Genomic DNA, 18,834 nt, shown 5'->3' with positions numbered 1-18,834 from the left:
AACAATACAATATGTGCCTTGCTGCCCCTGCTTTCACTGGGAAAGGACACCGCAAGATTGAACCCAAAGCTAAGCACTTCTCCCATTGCAAGAAAGATCAATCTAGTAGGCCAAACCAAACTGATAATTCGAAGAGACTTGCAAATATAACCAATCATACATAAAAGATTTCAGAGAAGAATCAAATATTGTTCATAGATAAACTTGATCATAAACCCACAATTCATCGGATCTAGACAAACACACCGCAAAAAGAGTTACATTGAATAGATCTCCAAGAAGATCGAGGAGAACATTGTATTGAGATCTAAAGAGAGAAAAGAAGCCATCTAGCTAATAACTATGGACCCGAAGGTCTGTGGTAAACTACTCACACATCATCGGAGAGGCTATGGTGTTGATGTAGAAGCCCTCCGTGATCGATTCCCCCTCCGACGAAGCTCCGGAAAAGGCCCCGAGATGGGATCTCTTGGGTACAGAAGGTTGCGGCGGTGGAAATAGGGTTTCGTGGTGCTCTTGGATGTTTTCGGGGTATATGGATATATATATATATATATATATATATATATATATATATATATATATATATATAGGAGGAAGAAGTAGGTCGGTGGAGCTGCGAGGGGCCCACGAGGGTGGGGCGCGCCTAGGGGCAGGTGTGCCTCCCTGCCTCGTGGACACCTCGTTTCTTTCTTGATGTCTACTCCAAGTCCCCTGGATCATGTTTATTCCAAAAATAACCCTCCCAAAGGTTTCATTCCGTTTGGATTCTGTTTGATATTCCTTTTCTGCGAAACACTGGAATAGGCAAAAAAATAGCAATTTGCATTGGGCATTGGGTTAGTAGATTAGTCCCAAAAATAATATAAAAGTGCATAATGAAGCCCATTAAACATCCAAAACAGATAATATAATAGCATGGAACAATCAAAAATTATAGATACATTGGAGACGTATCACCAACCTACACAATAAATATCCATGCCGGAAGGCGATTGAGGGAGTCCTGGATTAGGGGGTGTTCGGATAGCCGGACTATACCTTCAGCCGGACTCCTGGACTATGAAGATACAAGATTGAAGACTCTGTCCCGTGTCCGGAAGGGACTTTCCTTGGCGTGGAAAGCAAACTTGGCGATACGGATATGAAGATCTCCTACCACTGTAACCGACTCTATGTAACCCTAACCCTATCCGGTGTCTATATAAACCGGAGGGTTTTAGTCCGTAGGACAACATACACATCAACAATCATACCATAGGCTAGCTTCTAGGGTTTACCTCTTCGATCTCGTGGTAGATCTACTCTTATACTACCCATATCATAAATATTAATCAATCAGGACGTAGGGTTTTACCTCCATCGAGAGGGCCCAAACCTGGGTAAAACTTCGTGTCCCTTGCCTCCTGTTACCATCCAGCCTAGACGCACAGTTCGGGACCCCCTACCTGAGATCTGCCGGTTTTGACACCGACATTGGTGCTTTCATTGAGAGTTCCTCTGTGCCGTCACCGTCAGGCTCGATGGCTCCTACGATCATCGATAGCGATGCAGTCCAGGGTGAGGCCTTCCTCCCCGGACAGATCTTCATCTTCGGCGGCTTCGCACTGCGGGCCAATTCGCTTGGCTGTCTGGAGCAGATCGAAAGCTACGCCCCTGGCCGTCAGGTCAGATTTGGAAGTTTAAACTACATGGCTGACATCCGCGGGGACTTGATCTTCGACGGATTCGAGCCACTGCCGAGCGCGCCGCACTGTCACGACGAGCATGATCCAGCTCTGCTGCCGAACAATGCCCTGGAGGCCGCACCCGCATCGGCTTCGACTCTTAATTCGGAGCCAACCGCGCCGATCGAGGATGGGTGGTTGGACGCCGCCTCGGGGGCTGCGATCCCAACGGCGATTGAGCCGAACACCAGCCCCGCACTCCGCGAGACTCACGATTCCAAGGAGTCGGACTCCTCTCCGGACTCCGAACCTTTCGCGCTTCTGCCAATCGAATCCCATTGGGCGCCGATCATGGAGTTTACTGCCACGGACATCTTTCAGCACTCGCCCTTTGGCGATATTACAAAATCACTAAAGTCTCTCTCTTTATCAGGAGAGCCCTTGCCGGACTACGGTCAGCGATATGGAAGAAATTCAAAGCCCACCCACCACCCACTTTGTAGCCACTGTCGATGATTTAACCGACATGCTCGACTTCGACTCCGAAGACATCGATGGTCTGGACGCCGATGAAGGAGACGATGAAGAACCAACGCCTATTGGGCCCTAGAACGCCACCTCGTCATATGACGTATACATGGTGGACGCACCAAAAGATGACGACGAGGAGCGGAAGGACGCACCGAAGGCTTGTTCCCTCAAAAAGCAGTCAAAGCGGCGACGCAAGCGCCGCCCCAAATCCCGCCTCGACAGAAATAGCGATCACACAGACCCAGCACTGGAGCAGGGCGAACCGCTTCCGGACAACGGCAATCCGGATAATCAAACCGAACAAACAAACCCTATCAAGGATAATGGTCCGGACGACATAACGCCGGACAAACACCCGGAGCAACATACTGCCCGTAAAAGGCTTGTTGCTACCGCGAGGAGCCTGAAAAAGCAGAAACAAAGGCTCAAGGCTGCGCAAGACACACTCCAATTCAGATGGAGTAAAATACTCAGCACTGCAGCAAGGTACGGCGACAATCGCCCCTCCAAAAGCTACCCAAAGCGGAAGCTGCTACCCGAATTCGATGAGGAGGCCTCAGAACCCCCACAACCAAATATCAAAGCAGCCACCTGGCCGGATAGACGACCCCTCTACCAACACAGAGCGGCATACAACGCCGCTCACAATACAACACGCGACCCATGCGAGGGCTCGCACCCAAAGGACGGCGCAACCAGATCCATCTATGGACCACGCAAGTGCGCCCCAGCATACAATGCAACACAACAAGCATCCGAACAACGCGGTACACCCAGCTACAGGGGTGCCGCACACCCCCTATGTTTCACCGATGAGGTGCTGGACCACGAATTCCCAGAGGGATTCAAGCCCGTAAACATAGAGGCATACGACGGAACAACAGACCCTGGGGTCTGGATTGAGGACTACATCCTTCATATCCATATGGCTCGAGGAGATGATCTCCATGCCATCAAGTACCTACCCCTCAAGCTCAAAGGGCCAGCTCATTACTGGCTCAAAGGCCTCCCCGAAAGGTCCATTGGAAGTTGGGAAGAGCTCGAAGACGCTTTTCGGGCAAATTTTCAAGGGACATATGCCCGACCTCCGGATGCGGACGATTTGAGTCATATAACTCAACAGCCCAGAGAGTCAGCCCAAAAGCTTTGGAATAGGTTTCTTATTAAAAAGAACCAGATTGTCGACTGTCCGGACGCCGAAGCCTTAGCAGCTTTCAAGCATAGCATCCGCAACGAATGGCTCGCCAGACACCTTGGCCAAAATAAGCCGAGAACGATGGCCGCATTAACAAACCTCATGACCCGCTTTTGCGCGGGGGAGGACAGCTGGCTAGCCAGATGCAGCACCAGCGACCCCAGTACACCTGAAGTTAGAGATGGAAACGGGAAATCACGGCGCAACAGCAATAACAAACGCCGAAATAAAGAAGACAGCACAAAGGGCACGACAGTAAATGCCGGATTCAAAAGCTCTCGGCCAGGTCAAAAGCCGCCCGCTAAAGGCACTAGGGACGAACTGTCCAGCCTCAATAAAATTTTGGACCAAGTATGTCAGATTCATAGTACCCCTGGTAAACCTGCTAATCATACCCACAGAGAATGTTGGGTCTTCAAGCAGTCCGGCAAGCTCAACGCCGTACACAAGGGGGGGGGGATACACCAAGTAAAGACGAGGACGAGCCCCCCAAGCAAGACACGGGGGAACAAAAGCAATTTCCACCAGAAGTCAAAACAGTAAACGTGTTACACATAATCAAGGAAAAAAACAAGGTGGCACTCCCAGGAAAGTATACCCAAGTGCCTATCACCATGAAGTCCTGCTACTGGACATCTCAACCGATCACTTTCGACCATCGCGATTACTCAGCAGGTATCCGACACGCAGGATGGGCTGCCCTGGTATTAGACCCAGTAATTGGCAAATATCACTTCACAAGGGTCTTGATGGACGGCGGCAGTAGCCTAAACCTAATATATCATGATACAATCGCCGGAATGTGGCTAGACCCAACACAAATTCGCCATAGCAATACTACCTTTAAAGGAGTAACGCCAGGCCCAGGGGCTCGTTGTACGGGCTCCCTCCTCCTACAAGTCACATTCGGCTCCCCCGATAACTTCCATCGTGAGCATTTAACTTTCCACATCGCTCTGTTTCAAAGTGGCTACCAAGCACTGCTCGGACGCGAAGCTTTTGCTCGCTTTAATGCAATACCACACTACGCCTCCCTCACACTCAAGATGCCAGGTCCACGTGGCATCATTACAGTGCACGGAAATATCAAGCGATCTCTGTGCGCCGAAGAGAGTGAGGCTGCCTTGGCCGCCGCACACTAAAGGTGCCCGGACAAACGAAAGCATCCAATAGGTCGTCAAGACCTCAGACACAACTAATCAAGTCCGACGCCGCTATTTATACGGAAATAAGTGGTCACACCCCTATTTGTCAATACAAGGGGCTCAACGCGCGCAGACAAGTGGCAATTTCTTATCATCTTGAACTATACATGGTTTCTTTAAAAACTATCCTTTTGCACGACAACTTTTTCACTTAACTTCCTCTCTTTTACAGACGATCATCGTGCTACACCCGTACAGGATATGGCACAACGGAGATACAGGCGCAGACGTGCAGCAGGGACCCGTTCCAAGGATTCTTTTTAGATTAGGACCCTGCGTAAACCTTTTTACTGTCTCTTGTTGATACATATCCACCGTTGAGAAGGATGCTGACGTCTTGGCATGTGGCCACGCCAGAACAATGCACGTACCTGGACACACGGGGCTTCTTACAAAGGCCACTATTTAGGCCCGGTTTATACCACAAAGACCGAATACCTTAGGGAGTATTCGGCGTCGCGAGTTTGGCCCTATATGCATCAGCTCCGAATCATTATCTTTGGTCAAATGTTGGGTTTGCCCGACTCCTATGTTTTGGTGCCTTACGTTCCGCTTTGCCGGCTAAGGTAGCACCAGGAGAACTACTGCGATTGTGCCCTGGTTCATCCGGACGAGCACCTCAGTAGAGAAAGCCGAAAACTGACTGTCATGATATAGCGTGAGACTGGTCAACCACTCGATGACCTGTGGGAATGTTAGAATTCCTCCGCCTTAACGAAGGGCCGTTTCCCGGCCAGGCATGTACGCACCCCGATATCGGGAGAGTGCGGAGCCACCAGGGGCTATCTAGTAGCCCCACTGTCAAACTCCTATGGCTAAGTGAAAGTGCTAAAGCATTTAGTCCGGTTGCCTCGTTCGCTCCGTTATCACCTCCTTAATAGGACCAAGACGTTGGGTTAAGTGTGAATGCGTGTTTTTGCGAGCACCTCCGCATTATATGCGTGAGGGTTGAAGTCGACGGCTGCAATCTTTCAGGTTATACACATGTATACATAAACGGCCGCCCAGGAGGCATCATATTACTTTCAGGCAAAAGTATAAAAATAGCCTTATAAAAATTTGTAAAAGCATTTCGCTTACAATGAGATTACATATCACTCAAACATAATATATTTTGAGCACTGGGTCTCTATCAAACGGGCACCCTCAAGAACTTCTTCAAAGTAGTGCTCGACAGCCTTTCGACCTATAGCCGAATCCTGGGTTGCAACATTGGTAGCATCCATCTCCGCCCAATATGCCTTAACATGGGCAAAGGCCATCCGTGCGCCCTCTATGCACGCCGACCTCCTCATCGCATCAATGTGCGGCACCACATCATGGACCTGTTGCACCAAGTTGAAATAGCTATTCGGTTTTGACCTTCCCGGCCACAGCTGATCCACAACAGACCTCATAGAGAGTCCGGGCAACCTATTTAGTTTGGCCCATTCGGCTAATTGGTCGGTCAATGAAAGTGGATGCTCGGGAGAATGGAATTGTCTCCAAAACAGTCGGTCTACTCCACGATCTGTATGACCCTGGAAGTACTTGGCCGCATCGGCAGCGCTCGCCGCCAAATCCATATACACATCCTCCGAACTCCACAGCCGATCTAGAGGGGCATACCGTGGATCTCCGAATTTCCTCCGCAACATAAAGGATTTCCCAGCTACAATATCCTCGGCTTCCCGCAGCTCCTCCTTCTTTGCCCTCATAGCAGAGCGGAGATCCTTTTTCGTCGCAGCAGCATTTTCAAGGTCCGATGCCTTCGCTTGGTTTTCTTTTTCAAGAACCCGGCAACGGTCGGCGGCGGCTTTTAATTCTATATCCATCTTGGCCATCTTGTCTTGGGTCTCGCCATGCGCGGCCTTCTCGGCTTGCAACTCTTCAGCCGCCTTCACAGCAGCCGCATTGCCCAACCTCGCTTGTTCCTTGTCTCGGGCAAGTTCTGCCCGCAAGGCTTCAACAGTGGCAGCTCCATCTGCAGTCACAATATATTAAAGATACTGGCATCATGCTGCTCTTCCTATTGTGGCGTCTACCAGATAATGACACTTACCCTATTTCTCATCAAGCCTTTTGTTAACAAGCTCGATGTTAGCGTCTGCCGCATCCAACTGCCGTTCTAAATGGGCAAACTGACTAGTCCGGCTAGCCACCGGAGCTTCCATCACCTGCACATAGAGGCAGTATGGTTATTACCTGGGAATATGATCCTCTGTTCGTCGTTGTTTCCGACAACAACCAGAGTCTCAGGGGCTACTATCTACACAGGGCACACCTAGCATGTGCAGGACTATCATACATTCTTGTACGTACCTCAAAGCCTGTCAGTAGACTCATAAAAGCTTCAAGCAATCCGCTTTCGGCGGACGATATTCTCTCCATCACCGTATTCATCAGCACACGGTGTTCATCTGAGATGGCCGCTCGCCCCACCAACTCCCTCAGAACATCCGATCGCACACTAGACGGTGCCGGACTCTTTTGTCTGCTCTCTTTGGGAGCCGGACGTTGGGAGCTTTGGGGGTCAACGGGATTATCTTCTGGCCTCACCGGACTCGGAGAGGCCCTCCGCGACGACACTTCAGGGTCGCCCGCTTCCGGAGCGGAGGAGTCCGGAGGAGGCGTTTCTCTCTCCATCATCTCTGGAAGAAGGTCCCTTGAAGATAAGCTCATTTGAGAGGGGCTAAGGCCCGAACTGCTAAAATATATGCGGTGGTTATCTTCTCAGAAGAAAAAGATGGCATATCTGTACTATTAAAGTATTTCGGGTCACTTACGACTCGCGGGAGAATTGATCCCCCCGTGGACTTTGTGCGGCAACGGCGCCCCCCCAAAGTAGGACCCTGTGTGGGAGACTTCTTCTCCCGTTTGGAAGCTTCGGCTTCCGAATCCCCGGGCGCAGTCCTTTTCCTCTTCTGGTCGCCTTCCCTCATGGAGACGCTCGCTCCATCGGCTAGAATGGGCAGCATTGGGGGCCCGCGTCCGCCTGCATTATCCTCCGCAGTATCTTCCTTCAAGGGCTCCAGGTAAGGTGCGGTCTGGAGCATCTTTTCCAATACCGGGTTTTCAAAACCCTTAGGGAGGGGGGCCGAACACCGAATCAACTTCGCCTTTGTTAGCCAGTCCTGGTCAAAAACAAACTCTCAGAAATAACTTCGTAACAAAGAAGAGATAGTATGTTCGGCCGGAAGATGCCTTACCTGTTCGGCGGCGCAGTTACTACTCAGGCCCACGTCCTCGGAGATTTCTGGACACTCCACCTGAGGTCCGAAAAATGACTTGTACATCTCCTCGTGCGTCAGGCCGAGAAAATTTTGAATGACGTGCGGTCCCTCGGGATTGAACTTCCATAGGCGAAGAGGCTAGCGTTTGCAAGGCTGGGCTTGACGAACCAGCATAACTTGTATTACCGCGACCAAACTGAAATCTCCATTGAAGAGATCTCGAATGCGGCTTTGCAGTATAGGCACGTCCTTGGCTGGCCCCCAGCTCAGACCTCTGCTGATCCATGACATCAATTGTGATGGAGGGCCCGAGCAGAAAACAGGGGCGGCCGCCCACTTGGCACTTCTAGGAGCTGTGATATAGAACCACTCCTGTTGCCACAATTCAGACACCTCCCGGATGGAACCTTTGGGCCACGGAGCTCCCGTCATCTTGAGTATTGAGGCACCTCCACACGCTGCATGTTGCCCCTCGATCATCTTCGGCTTCACTTCAAAGGTCTTAAGCCAGAGGCCAAAGTGAGGGGTGACCCGGAGGAAGGCCTCGCACACGACAATGAATGTTGTGATATGAAGAAAAGAGTCTGGAGCTAGATCATGGAAGTCTAGCCCGTAATAAAACATCAGACCCCTAACAAACGGATCCAAAGCAAGGCCTAGACCTCGGAGGAAGTGGGAGACGAACACGACGTTCTCGTTGGGTTCGGGGGTGGGAACGGCCTGCCCTTGGGGAGGTAGTCGATGCAAAATCTCGGCGGTCAGATATCTGGCCTCCCTCAACTTCTTGATGTCTTCTTCCGTGACGGAGGAAGGCATCCATCGGCCTTGAAGGCTAGATCCGGACATGACTGGAGGTTCGGAGCACCTGACCTGAACTTCGGGCGTTTGGGCTTGAGGTGGGGGAAGGATTCGATTGAGCACGGAAGGGAAAAATAAAAGCCTTGTCCCCTTTATAAAGAGGGTGAATATCAAGCGTCCTCTCCATGTCCGCTTGGACTTGCCTATAATCTAGGAGTCCTAGAAGTGGTTGGGTTACCCACGCCTGTATTGATGAGAATGCCGGGATAAGGGGACACGATCTCTGCTTTAACAAGACGTGCCAAGGAAACCGCCTCGCATAACGCGCTGAGGTGGGATAATAAAACGACTCGGATAAAGGCTTGGCCATGGTGTGACACGCTACGGAATACGTCAGCAGATTAGATTGGTGTAAATATTATTCTCTCTATGGCAATATGTGGAAACTTATTTTGCAGAGCCAGACACTATCTTCGTGTTCAAAACCTTCTATGAAGTACTTGGAGAGGAACCCGCCTTGCAATGTCGAAGACAATCTGCGCGCCGGACTCGTCGTCATTGAAGCCTGGTTCAGGGGCTACTGAGGGAGTCCTGGATTAGGGGGTGTTCGGATAGCCGGACTATACCTTCAGCCGGACTCCTGGACTATGAAGATACAAGATTGAAGACTCTGTCCCGTGTTCGAAAGGGACTTTCCTTGGCGTGGAAGGCAATCTTGGCAATACGGATATGAAGATCTCCTACCATTGTAACCGACTCTATGTAAGCCTAACCCTATCCGGTGTCTATATAAACCGGAGGGTTTTAGTCCGTAGGACAACATACACATCAACAATCATACCATAGGCTAGCTTCTAGGGTTTAGCCTCTTCGATCTCGTGGTAGATCTACTCTTGTACTAGCCATATCATCAATATTAATCAAGCAGGACGTAGGGTTTTACCTCCATCGAGAGGGCCCGAACCTGGGTAAAACTTCATGTCCCTTGCCTCCTGTTACCATCCAGCCTAGACGCACAGTTCGGGACCCCCTACCCGAGATCCGCCGGTTATGACACCGATAGCGATGTCTCGTGCATATCAGAAACCTGGAGACTCACACTTTTGGGTTGGCCTAATGACAACAAAGAAACACATCTTTCACTTTGGGTCTTTCGCGATAAAGGACATGTCGGAGATTCGATTCAAGGAAGACATCTGGCTAGGCAATGCCAGTGTCCGACAACAATATCCAACCTTGTACAACATTGCTCGCCATAAGAATAACACCATTGCGAAGGTGCGCAGCTCATCGCCGCCGAATATTTCATTCAGAAGGGATTTGATTGGTACCTGACTAATGTCATGGCATAATCTCTTGTCATGTTTGGATTCGATTAACTTGACACAAGGCCGGGATGTGTTTCGCTGAAACCTTATTACACCGGGTTAATTACAGTAGACTATATGCACCATGCGCTCACGCATTCAGATGTACTGGTGAGTAATAACAAAAAAATGGAAGGTAGAGATTTCACTTAAAATTAAAATATGTACTTGTATCTTCGTAAGGGAGTTGTGCTAACCAAAGACAACCTCGCACGATGTAATTGGTCAGGAAGTAAGAAGTGTTGTTTTTGTACTCATGACGCGACAATCAAACACCACTCTTCCAATGTAAGTTTGTGCGTTCTACATGGTCAGACATCCAATGGCGTCAAATTTATATTTGTCCACAATTGTTGGCAATATTTTGGTCATTGGATGTACGATATTTCAAATAGGTTCAAAACTCTAATAAGGGTGGGAACGTATGCCTTACCATGGTTCACTTTGACTATGTAGAAATGATTTGATTTTTAATGACAAAAATGCTTCTCCTCTGCAGGTTATTTTTCATTATACGCACTCGTCTCGTACGTGGTCTACACTACAACGAGCGGAGTACCAACCGCCGTTGAAGATGATGTGTATGTAGTTCAAGCATGTGGCTACAGAGGTCTTTACCTAACATGGGTGACAACATAATCTCCGGATTGGTTCACCATCCATTTCGACATGGGCATATTGTCGGTCTATAGGAATCTATTGTTGTTGAACTGTCGGATTTTTTTTACTTTCTTTGGTTAGACTGTTGGTGTTTGACTGTGTGCATACTTATTACGCAGAGGTCGGATCATACTCTTAATGTACTGTCTACATTTCGAGTTAATAAAAATCACCCTCTATCGAGAGAGAAAAAAACTAAGTCTACAGTGTATACATTTGCATGTTTTTTTCAAGAACCGGTAAACTAAGTTGCTCATTATTTTCATTAAGATTGGCTAGAAGCATCATTTACAAGGTTAGCACCCTGATGGTTAGAAAAACAGACCACCATCCGCCTGGGAAATACTACTCCGCCTCCCTCTACTAGCCTTAAGCCTAGCCCTCTCCTAAAACTTCAAATCCTCCATGGCCAGATTAGCTACTCTATAAGCATAGGAGGAGCTGCCATCAAAGATTCTAGCATTCCTTTTGAGCCAAAATGCCACAATTTCTTTGCTACATCTTGAAGGTAGCTGAAAGTGCGACTATCCCTCGGTGGTTTTGGTAATTACTAACAACATATAGCTCATTGAACTAATACTATTTCAATATGATTGAGGGAGTCCCGGATTAGGGGGTCTCTGGACAGCCGGGCTATATCCTTTGGCCGGACTATTGGACTATGAAGATACAAGATTGAAGACTTCGTCTCGTGTCCGGATGGGACTCTACTTGGTGTGGAAGGCAAGCTAGGCAGTACAGATATGGATATCTCCTCCTTTGTGACCGACCTTGTGTAACCCTAGCCCCTCCAGTGTCTATATAAACCGAAGGGTTTTAGTCCGTAGGACAACATACAATCATACCATAGGCTAGCTTCTAGGGTTTAGCCTCTCCGATCTCGTGGTAGATCAACTCTTGTAATACCCATATCATCAAGAATAAATCAAGCAGGACGTAGAAACCTCCATCAAGAGGGTCCGGACCTAGATAAAACATCGTGTCCCCTGCCTCCTGTTACCATCCGCCTTAGACGCACAGTTCGGGACCCCCTACCCGAGATCCGCCGGTTTTGACACCGACATTGGTGCTTTCATTGAGAGTTCCTCTGTGTCGTCGCCTTTAGGCTTGATGGCTCCTACTACCATCGATAGCGATGCAGTCCAGGGTGAGACGTTTCTCCCCGGACAGATCTTTGTGTTCGGCGGCTTCGCACTGCGGGCCAACTCGCTTGGCCATCTGGAGCAGATCAAAAGTTACGCCCTTGGCCACTAGGTCAGGTTTGGAAGCTTAAACTACATGGCTGATATCCGCGGAAACTTGATCTTCGATGGATTCGAGCCCCTGCCTTGTGTGCCACGCGGTCACGATGAGTACGATTTAGCTCTACCATCGGACCGTATTCAGGAGATCGCACCGGCAGCCGCTCCGAGCCTCAATTCGGAGCCAGTTGCGCCATCCATGGACGGGTGGATAGACCCCATCATGGAGGTCGCATCCTCAGGGGCGATCGAGCCGAATATTGACCTTACCCTTCACGAGAGCTGTGTCGCCAGACTGTCGGATCCTTCTCCGGCCACGGACTCCAAACCGCGTGCGCCCGTTCCTATCGAATCCGATTGGGCGCCGATCATGGAGTTTACCTCCGCGGATGTTTTTCAGCACTCGCCCTTCAGGTCTCTCTCCTTGTCAGGAGGATCCTGACTGAACTATGCCCGGCAGGATTGGGATGCGGACGATGAAGAAATTCGGCGCCTACCCACCATCCACTTAGTAGCCACTGTCGACGACTTAACCGACATGCTCGACTTCGACTCCGAAGACATTGACGGTATGGACGACGATGCGGGAGACGAACAGGAACCACTGCCCACAGGGCACGTGACGCCCACTTCATCACATGACGTATACATGGTGGACACACCTAAAGAAAAAAACAATGAGGAACGGAAGGACGCAGCGAAGGGTTGTTCCCTCGAGAAGCAGTCAAAGCGGCGGCGTAAACGCCGCTCCAAATCCCGCCTCGGCAGAAATAACGATTATATGGACCCAGCGATAGAGCAGGGTGAACCATCGCCCGACCAGGGCAACACGGGGAATCAAACCGAACAACCCGACTCCGTCGAAGATAATAGTTCGGACGACACCACACCAGACAGGCGCCAGGAGCAACATAACGCCCACCAAAGGCTTGTTGCCACGACAAGGAGCCTGAAAAAACAGAGGCAAAGGCTCAAGGCTGCACAAGACACACTCAAAATCAAATGGAGTGAAGTACACAACACTGCAGCGAAGTACGGCAGTAATCGCCACACCAAGAGCTATCCGAAGCGAAAGCTGCTACCTGAATTTGATGAGGAGGCCTTAGATCCTCCACAATTAAAAAATAAAATGGCCATCCAGTCAGATAGACAACCTCATAGCCAACATAAAGCGGCAAACGACGCTGCACATAAACCAGTACGCGGTCCGCGTAAGGGCTCGCATTAAAAGGACGGCACAACCAGATCCATCTATGGACCACGCAAGCGCTCTCCAACATACAATGCAACACAACAAACATCCGAACACCACGGTACACCCAAATATAGGGGTGCCGCACACCCTCTATGCTTCACCTACGAGGTGCTGGATCATGAATTTCCAGAGGGATTCAAACCCGTAAACATAGAGGCGTACGGCGGAACAACAGACCCTGGGGTCTGGATTGAGGACTACATCCTCCATATCCATATGGCTCGAGGAGATGACCTCCACGCCATCAAGTACTTACCCCTCAAGCTCAAAGGGCCAGCTCGGCACTGGCTTAAAAGCCTCCTTGAAAACTCCATCAGAAGTTGGGAAGAGCTCGAAGACGCCTTTCGGGCAAATTTTCATGGGACATATGTCCGACCACCGGATGCAGACGATTTAAGTCATATAACTCAACAGCCCAGTGAGTCAGCCCAAAAACTTTGGAACAGGTTCCTCACTAAAAAGAACCAAATAGTTGACTGTCCGGACGCCGAAGCCTTAGCAGCTTTCAAGCATAGCGTTCGAGACGAATGGCTCGCCAGACATCTCGGTCAAGAAAAGCCGAGAACAATGGCAGCATTAACAAGCCTCATGACCCATTTTTTGCACGGGCAAGGACAGCTGGTTAGCCCGATGCAGCACTAGCGACCCAAGTACATCCGAAGTCAGGGATGGAAACGGGAAATCACGACGCAACAAGAATAAGCACCGGAATAAGGAAGACAGCTCGAAGAGCATGGCGATAAACGCCGGATTTAGAAGCTCTCGGCCAGGCCAGTAGAAGTCGCCCTCCAAAGCCAACAGAGACGAACTATCCAGCCTAAACAAAATTCTGGACCAAATATGTCGGATCGATAGCACCCCTGATAAACCTGCAAATCATACCCACAGAGAATGTTGGGTCTTCAAACAGTCTGGCAAGATAAACGCCAAACACAAGGGGCAGGATACACCAAGTGAAGACGAGGACGAGCCTCACAAGCAAAGCATAGGGGAACAGAATAAATTCCCACCAGAAGTCAAAACAGTCAACGTGTTACACGTGATAGAAGGGAGAAACAAAGCGGCACCTTTAGAGAAACATGCCCCAGGGCCTATCAGCGCGGAGCTCCGCCACTGGTCGTCCCAACCGATCACCTTCGACCATCGGGATTACTCGGCAAGTATCCGGCAAGAAGGATGGGCTGCCTTGGTATTAGATCCAATAATTGACGGATACCACTTCACACGAGTCCTGATGGATGGCGACAGCAGTTTAAATCTGATATATCAGGACACAGTCGCAAAATGGGGATAGACCAAACAAATATTTGCCGCAGCAATGCCACCTTTAAAGTAGTAACGCTAGGCCCGGAGGCTCATTGCAGGGGCTCCCTGCTACTAGAGGTTATACGCGGCTTCCCCGATAACTTCCGCAGCAAAAATTTATCTTTCCACGTCGCTCCGTTCCAAAGTGGCTATCAAGCACTACTCGGACGCGAAGCTTTCGCTCGCTTCAACGCAATACCGCATTATGCTTCCCTTAAGCTCAAGATGCCCGGTCCACGCGGTATCATTACCGTAAATGAAAATATTGAGCGCTCCTTGCACACCAAAGACGGTGCGGCTGCCTTGGCCGCCGCACACTAAACGGCCTCACCAACCCAAGCATTTGACAGGTCATTAAGACCACGGACGTGGTTAGACGAGTTCGGTGTAGCTATACATAATTAATATAGGTTTGATGGCTATACCCCTATTACAATACAAGGGGCTCACCACGCGCACAAAAGTGGCAATAAGGCTCACCTTTACTCAATTTCAACTATATATTGTTTATTTAGTATAACTTAACTTTGGCACGACAATTAAGTTCCTCTCTTTTTCAGATGACCATCGTCCTACACCCGTCCAGGATACAGCACAACGGAGACACAGGCGCAGACGTGTAGCAGGGACCCATTCCTAGGATTCTTTGTAGATTAAGACCCTACGTAAACCTTTTTTACTCTCTCTTGTTGATTTACATCCCTTGGTTCCTCGGTACAATCGAGAAGGATGCTAACGTCTTCGCATGTGGCCACGCCAGAATAATGCACGTTCCTAGACACCAGGGGCTTATTACAAAGGGTACTGTTTAGACCCGGTTTATACCATAAAGACCGAATACCTTAGGGAGTGTTCGGCGTCGCGAGTTTGGCCTTATATGCATCAGCTCCGAATCATGTCTTTGGTCAAATGTTGGGTTTGCCCAGCTCCTGTGTTTTGCTGCCTTACGTTCCGCTCTACCGGCTAAGGCAGCACCAGGAGAACTACTGCGATTGTGCCCTGGTTCATCCAGACGAGCACCTCAGTAGAGAAAGCCGAAAACTGACTGTCATGATATAGCATGAGACTGGTCAACCACTCGCTGACCTATTGGAATCTTCGAGATTCCTCCGCATTAACGAATGGGTTGTTTCCCGGCCAGGCGTGTACGCACCCCGAATCCAGATGAGTGTAGAGCCACCAGGGGCTATATAGCAGCCCCACTGTCAAACTCCTATGGCTAAGTGAAAGTGTTAAAGCATTATAGTCCGGTTGCCTAGTTCGCTGTGCTATCACCTCCTTAATAGGACCAAGACGTTGGATTAAGTGTGAATACGCGCCTTCTGCGAACACCCCCGCATTATATGCGTGGGGGCTGAAGCGAACGACTGCAATCTTTTTGGTTATATACATGTATACATAAACGGCCGCACAGGAGGCATCACAATACTTTTGGGCAAAAGTATAAATACAGCCTTGATAAATTCAATAATACATTATTTTTACAATGGGAGTACATCTCACTCAAACATAACATTTTTCGAGCACTGGGCCTCTATCACACGAGCGCCTTCAAGAACTTCTTCAAAATAGTGCTCGGCAGCCACTCGGCCTATGGCCGAACCCTGCGTCGCGACAGTAGTAGCATCCATCTCCGCCCAGTATGTTTTGATACGGGAAAGGGCCATCCACGAGCCTTCTATGCATGCCAACCTCTTCATCGCATTAATGCGCGGCACTGCACCGAGGAACTACTGCACTAAGCTAAAATAGTTGTATGGCTTTGTCCTTTCCGGCCACAGATGATCCACAACAGACCTCATGGCGAGTCCGGACAATCTATTAAGCTCGGCCCATTCGGCAAGCTGATCAGTCAGGGGAAGCGGACGCTCTGGAATGTTAAACTGTGACCAGAATAGCTTGTCCACCTCGCGATCTGTTTGATCTCGGAAGTATTCGACCGCATCAACAGCACTCGCCGCCAAGTCCAGATATGCATCTGCCGAACTCCACAACCGATCCAGAGGGGTATACCGAGGATCTCCAAATTTCCTCCGCAGCACAAAGGGCTTCCCAGCCACGATATCCCCGGCTTGACACAGCTCCTCCTTCTTCGCTCTCATTGCAGAGCGGGTGTCCTTGTTCGCCATCATGGCCTTTTCCAGGTTCGTCGCCTTCGTCCGGTTCTCTTCTTCAAGAATCCGGCAACAGTCGATCGTGTCTTTTAACTTTACAGCCATCTTGGCCATTTTTTCTTTGCTCTCGCTATGCGTGGCCTTTTTGGCTCTCAACTCTTCGACCGCCTTCAAAGCGGCCGCATTACTGTTCCTTGCTTTCTCCTTAGCTCGGGCAAGCTCCGCCCGTAGGGCCTCCATGGTGGCAGCTCCATCTGTAGTCACAACATATTAAAGATACTGGCATCACGCTGCTCTTACTATGTGACATTCACTAGAAGCATCACCCACCTTGTGCCTCGTCAAGCCGCTTGTTAACAAGCTCGATGTCGACATCCGCCGCATCCAGTTGCCGCTTTAGTTCGGCAACCCCATAAGTCCGGCTAGCCACCGAAGCTCCAGCCACCTACACATAAAAGCGGAATGGTTATTACTTGGGACTACGATCCTCTGATCGCCGCTGTTCTTGGCGACAACCAGAGTCTCAGGGGCTACTATCTACACAGGGCACACCTAAAAATGTGCAGTACCATCACAAATGCATATCATTTCACGTACCTCAAAGCCCGTCAGTACACTCATAAAGGCTTCATGCAACCCGCTTTCGGTGGACGAAATCCTTTCAATCACCATACACATCAATGTACGGTGCTCTTCTGAGATTGTCGCTCGCTCGAGCAGATCCTTCAGTACATCCGACCGCATACCAGATGGTGTCGGACTCTTTTGATTGCTCTCTTCAAGAGCCGGATACTGAGGGCTTCGGGTGACCATGGGATTACCTTCTGGCCTTGCTGGATCCGGAGAAACTCGCCATGATGACACTTCAAGGTCGCCTGCTTCTTGAGCTGGGGAGTCTGGGGGAGGCGTTTCGCTTTCCATCATCTCCGGAAGAAGATCCCCTGAAGACGAGCTCTGCTGAGAAGGGCTCAGATCCGAGCTGCAAGATAAATGCTTCGGTCATTCTCCTCAGAAGTAAGGTAGTATATTTTCACTATTAAGTACCTTTTTGATTACTTACAGCTCGTTAGAGGGCTGATCCCCGCGCGGACTTTGTGCGGAAAGAACACCCTCCGAGGCAGGACCCTCTGGTGGAGTTTTCTTCTCCCGTTTGGAAACCTTGGTTTCCGGATCTTCAGAGGTAGTCCTCTTCCTCCCCCGGGGCGAGGGAATGTCAGATTCCTTCCCTTGGTTATCCTCCCTCATGGAGGCGCTCGTTCCCTCGGTTGGGATAGGTAGCGGTGGAGGCCCGCTTTCGTCCTCTTTATTCCCCCCTTCATCTTCCTTTGAGGGCACCGGGCAAGGTGCTGGCTCGAGCATTTTTTCCAGCACCGGATTGTCCAAGCCTTCGGGAAGGGGGGCGAACACCGGATCATCTTCGCCTTTGTTATCCAGTCCTGGTCAAAAAGCGATTCTTCAGAATGACGTCGTGATAAATGAAAGACAGCATGTTCGGCTAGAGGATTACTTACTTGGGCTGCGGTGCGGTTGCTGCTCAGGCCCACGTCATCGGAGGTGTCCGGACACTCTATTTGGGGTCCGAAGAATGACTTGTACATCTCCTCGTGCATCAGGCCGAGGAAATTCTGAATAGTACGTGGTCCTTCTGGGTTGAATTCCCACAAGCAGAGGGGCCGGCGTTTGCAAGGCTGGACTCGACGAACCAGCATGACTTGCACTACCATAACCAAACTAAAATCTCCCTTGAAGAGATCTCGGATGCGGCTCTGGAATATGGGCACATCCTTGGCTGGACCCCAGCTCAGCCCCCTGCTGATCCATGACATCAGTTGTGGTGGAGGGCCCGAGCAAAAGGCGGGGGAAGCTACCCACTTGACACTTCTGGGAGCAGTGATGTAGAGCCACTCCCGTTGCCATAATCCGGACATCTCTGGAAAGGAACCCTTTGGCCATGGAGCTCCAGTGATATTGCTTATTAATGCCCCTCCGCACGCGACGTGCCGCCCCTCAACCGTCTTCGGCTTCACATCAAAGGTCTTGAGCCACAGGCCGAAGTGAGGGGTAATGCGGAGGAAGGCCTCACATACTGTCCGGGGCTAGATCATGGAAATCAAGCCCGTAATAGAACATCAAACCCCTTACGAAGGGATCCAGAGTGAGGCCTAGTCCTCGGAGGAAGTGGGAGATGAACACGACGTCTTCATTGGGTTCAGGAGTAGGGACGATCTGCCATCGAGCAGGCAGCCGATGCGAAACTTCGGCGGTCAGGTATCTTGCCTCCCTC

This window comes from Triticum dicoccoides, chromosome 1A, assembly GCF_002162155.2.
Source record: "Triticum dicoccoides isolate Atlit2015 ecotype Zavitan chromosome 1A, WEW_v2.0, whole genome shotgun sequence".
Lineage (NCBI taxonomy): Eukaryota > Viridiplantae > Streptophyta > Magnoliopsida > Poales > Poaceae > Triticum > Triticum dicoccoides.
Note: the sequence above shows the minus strand (reverse complement) of the source record.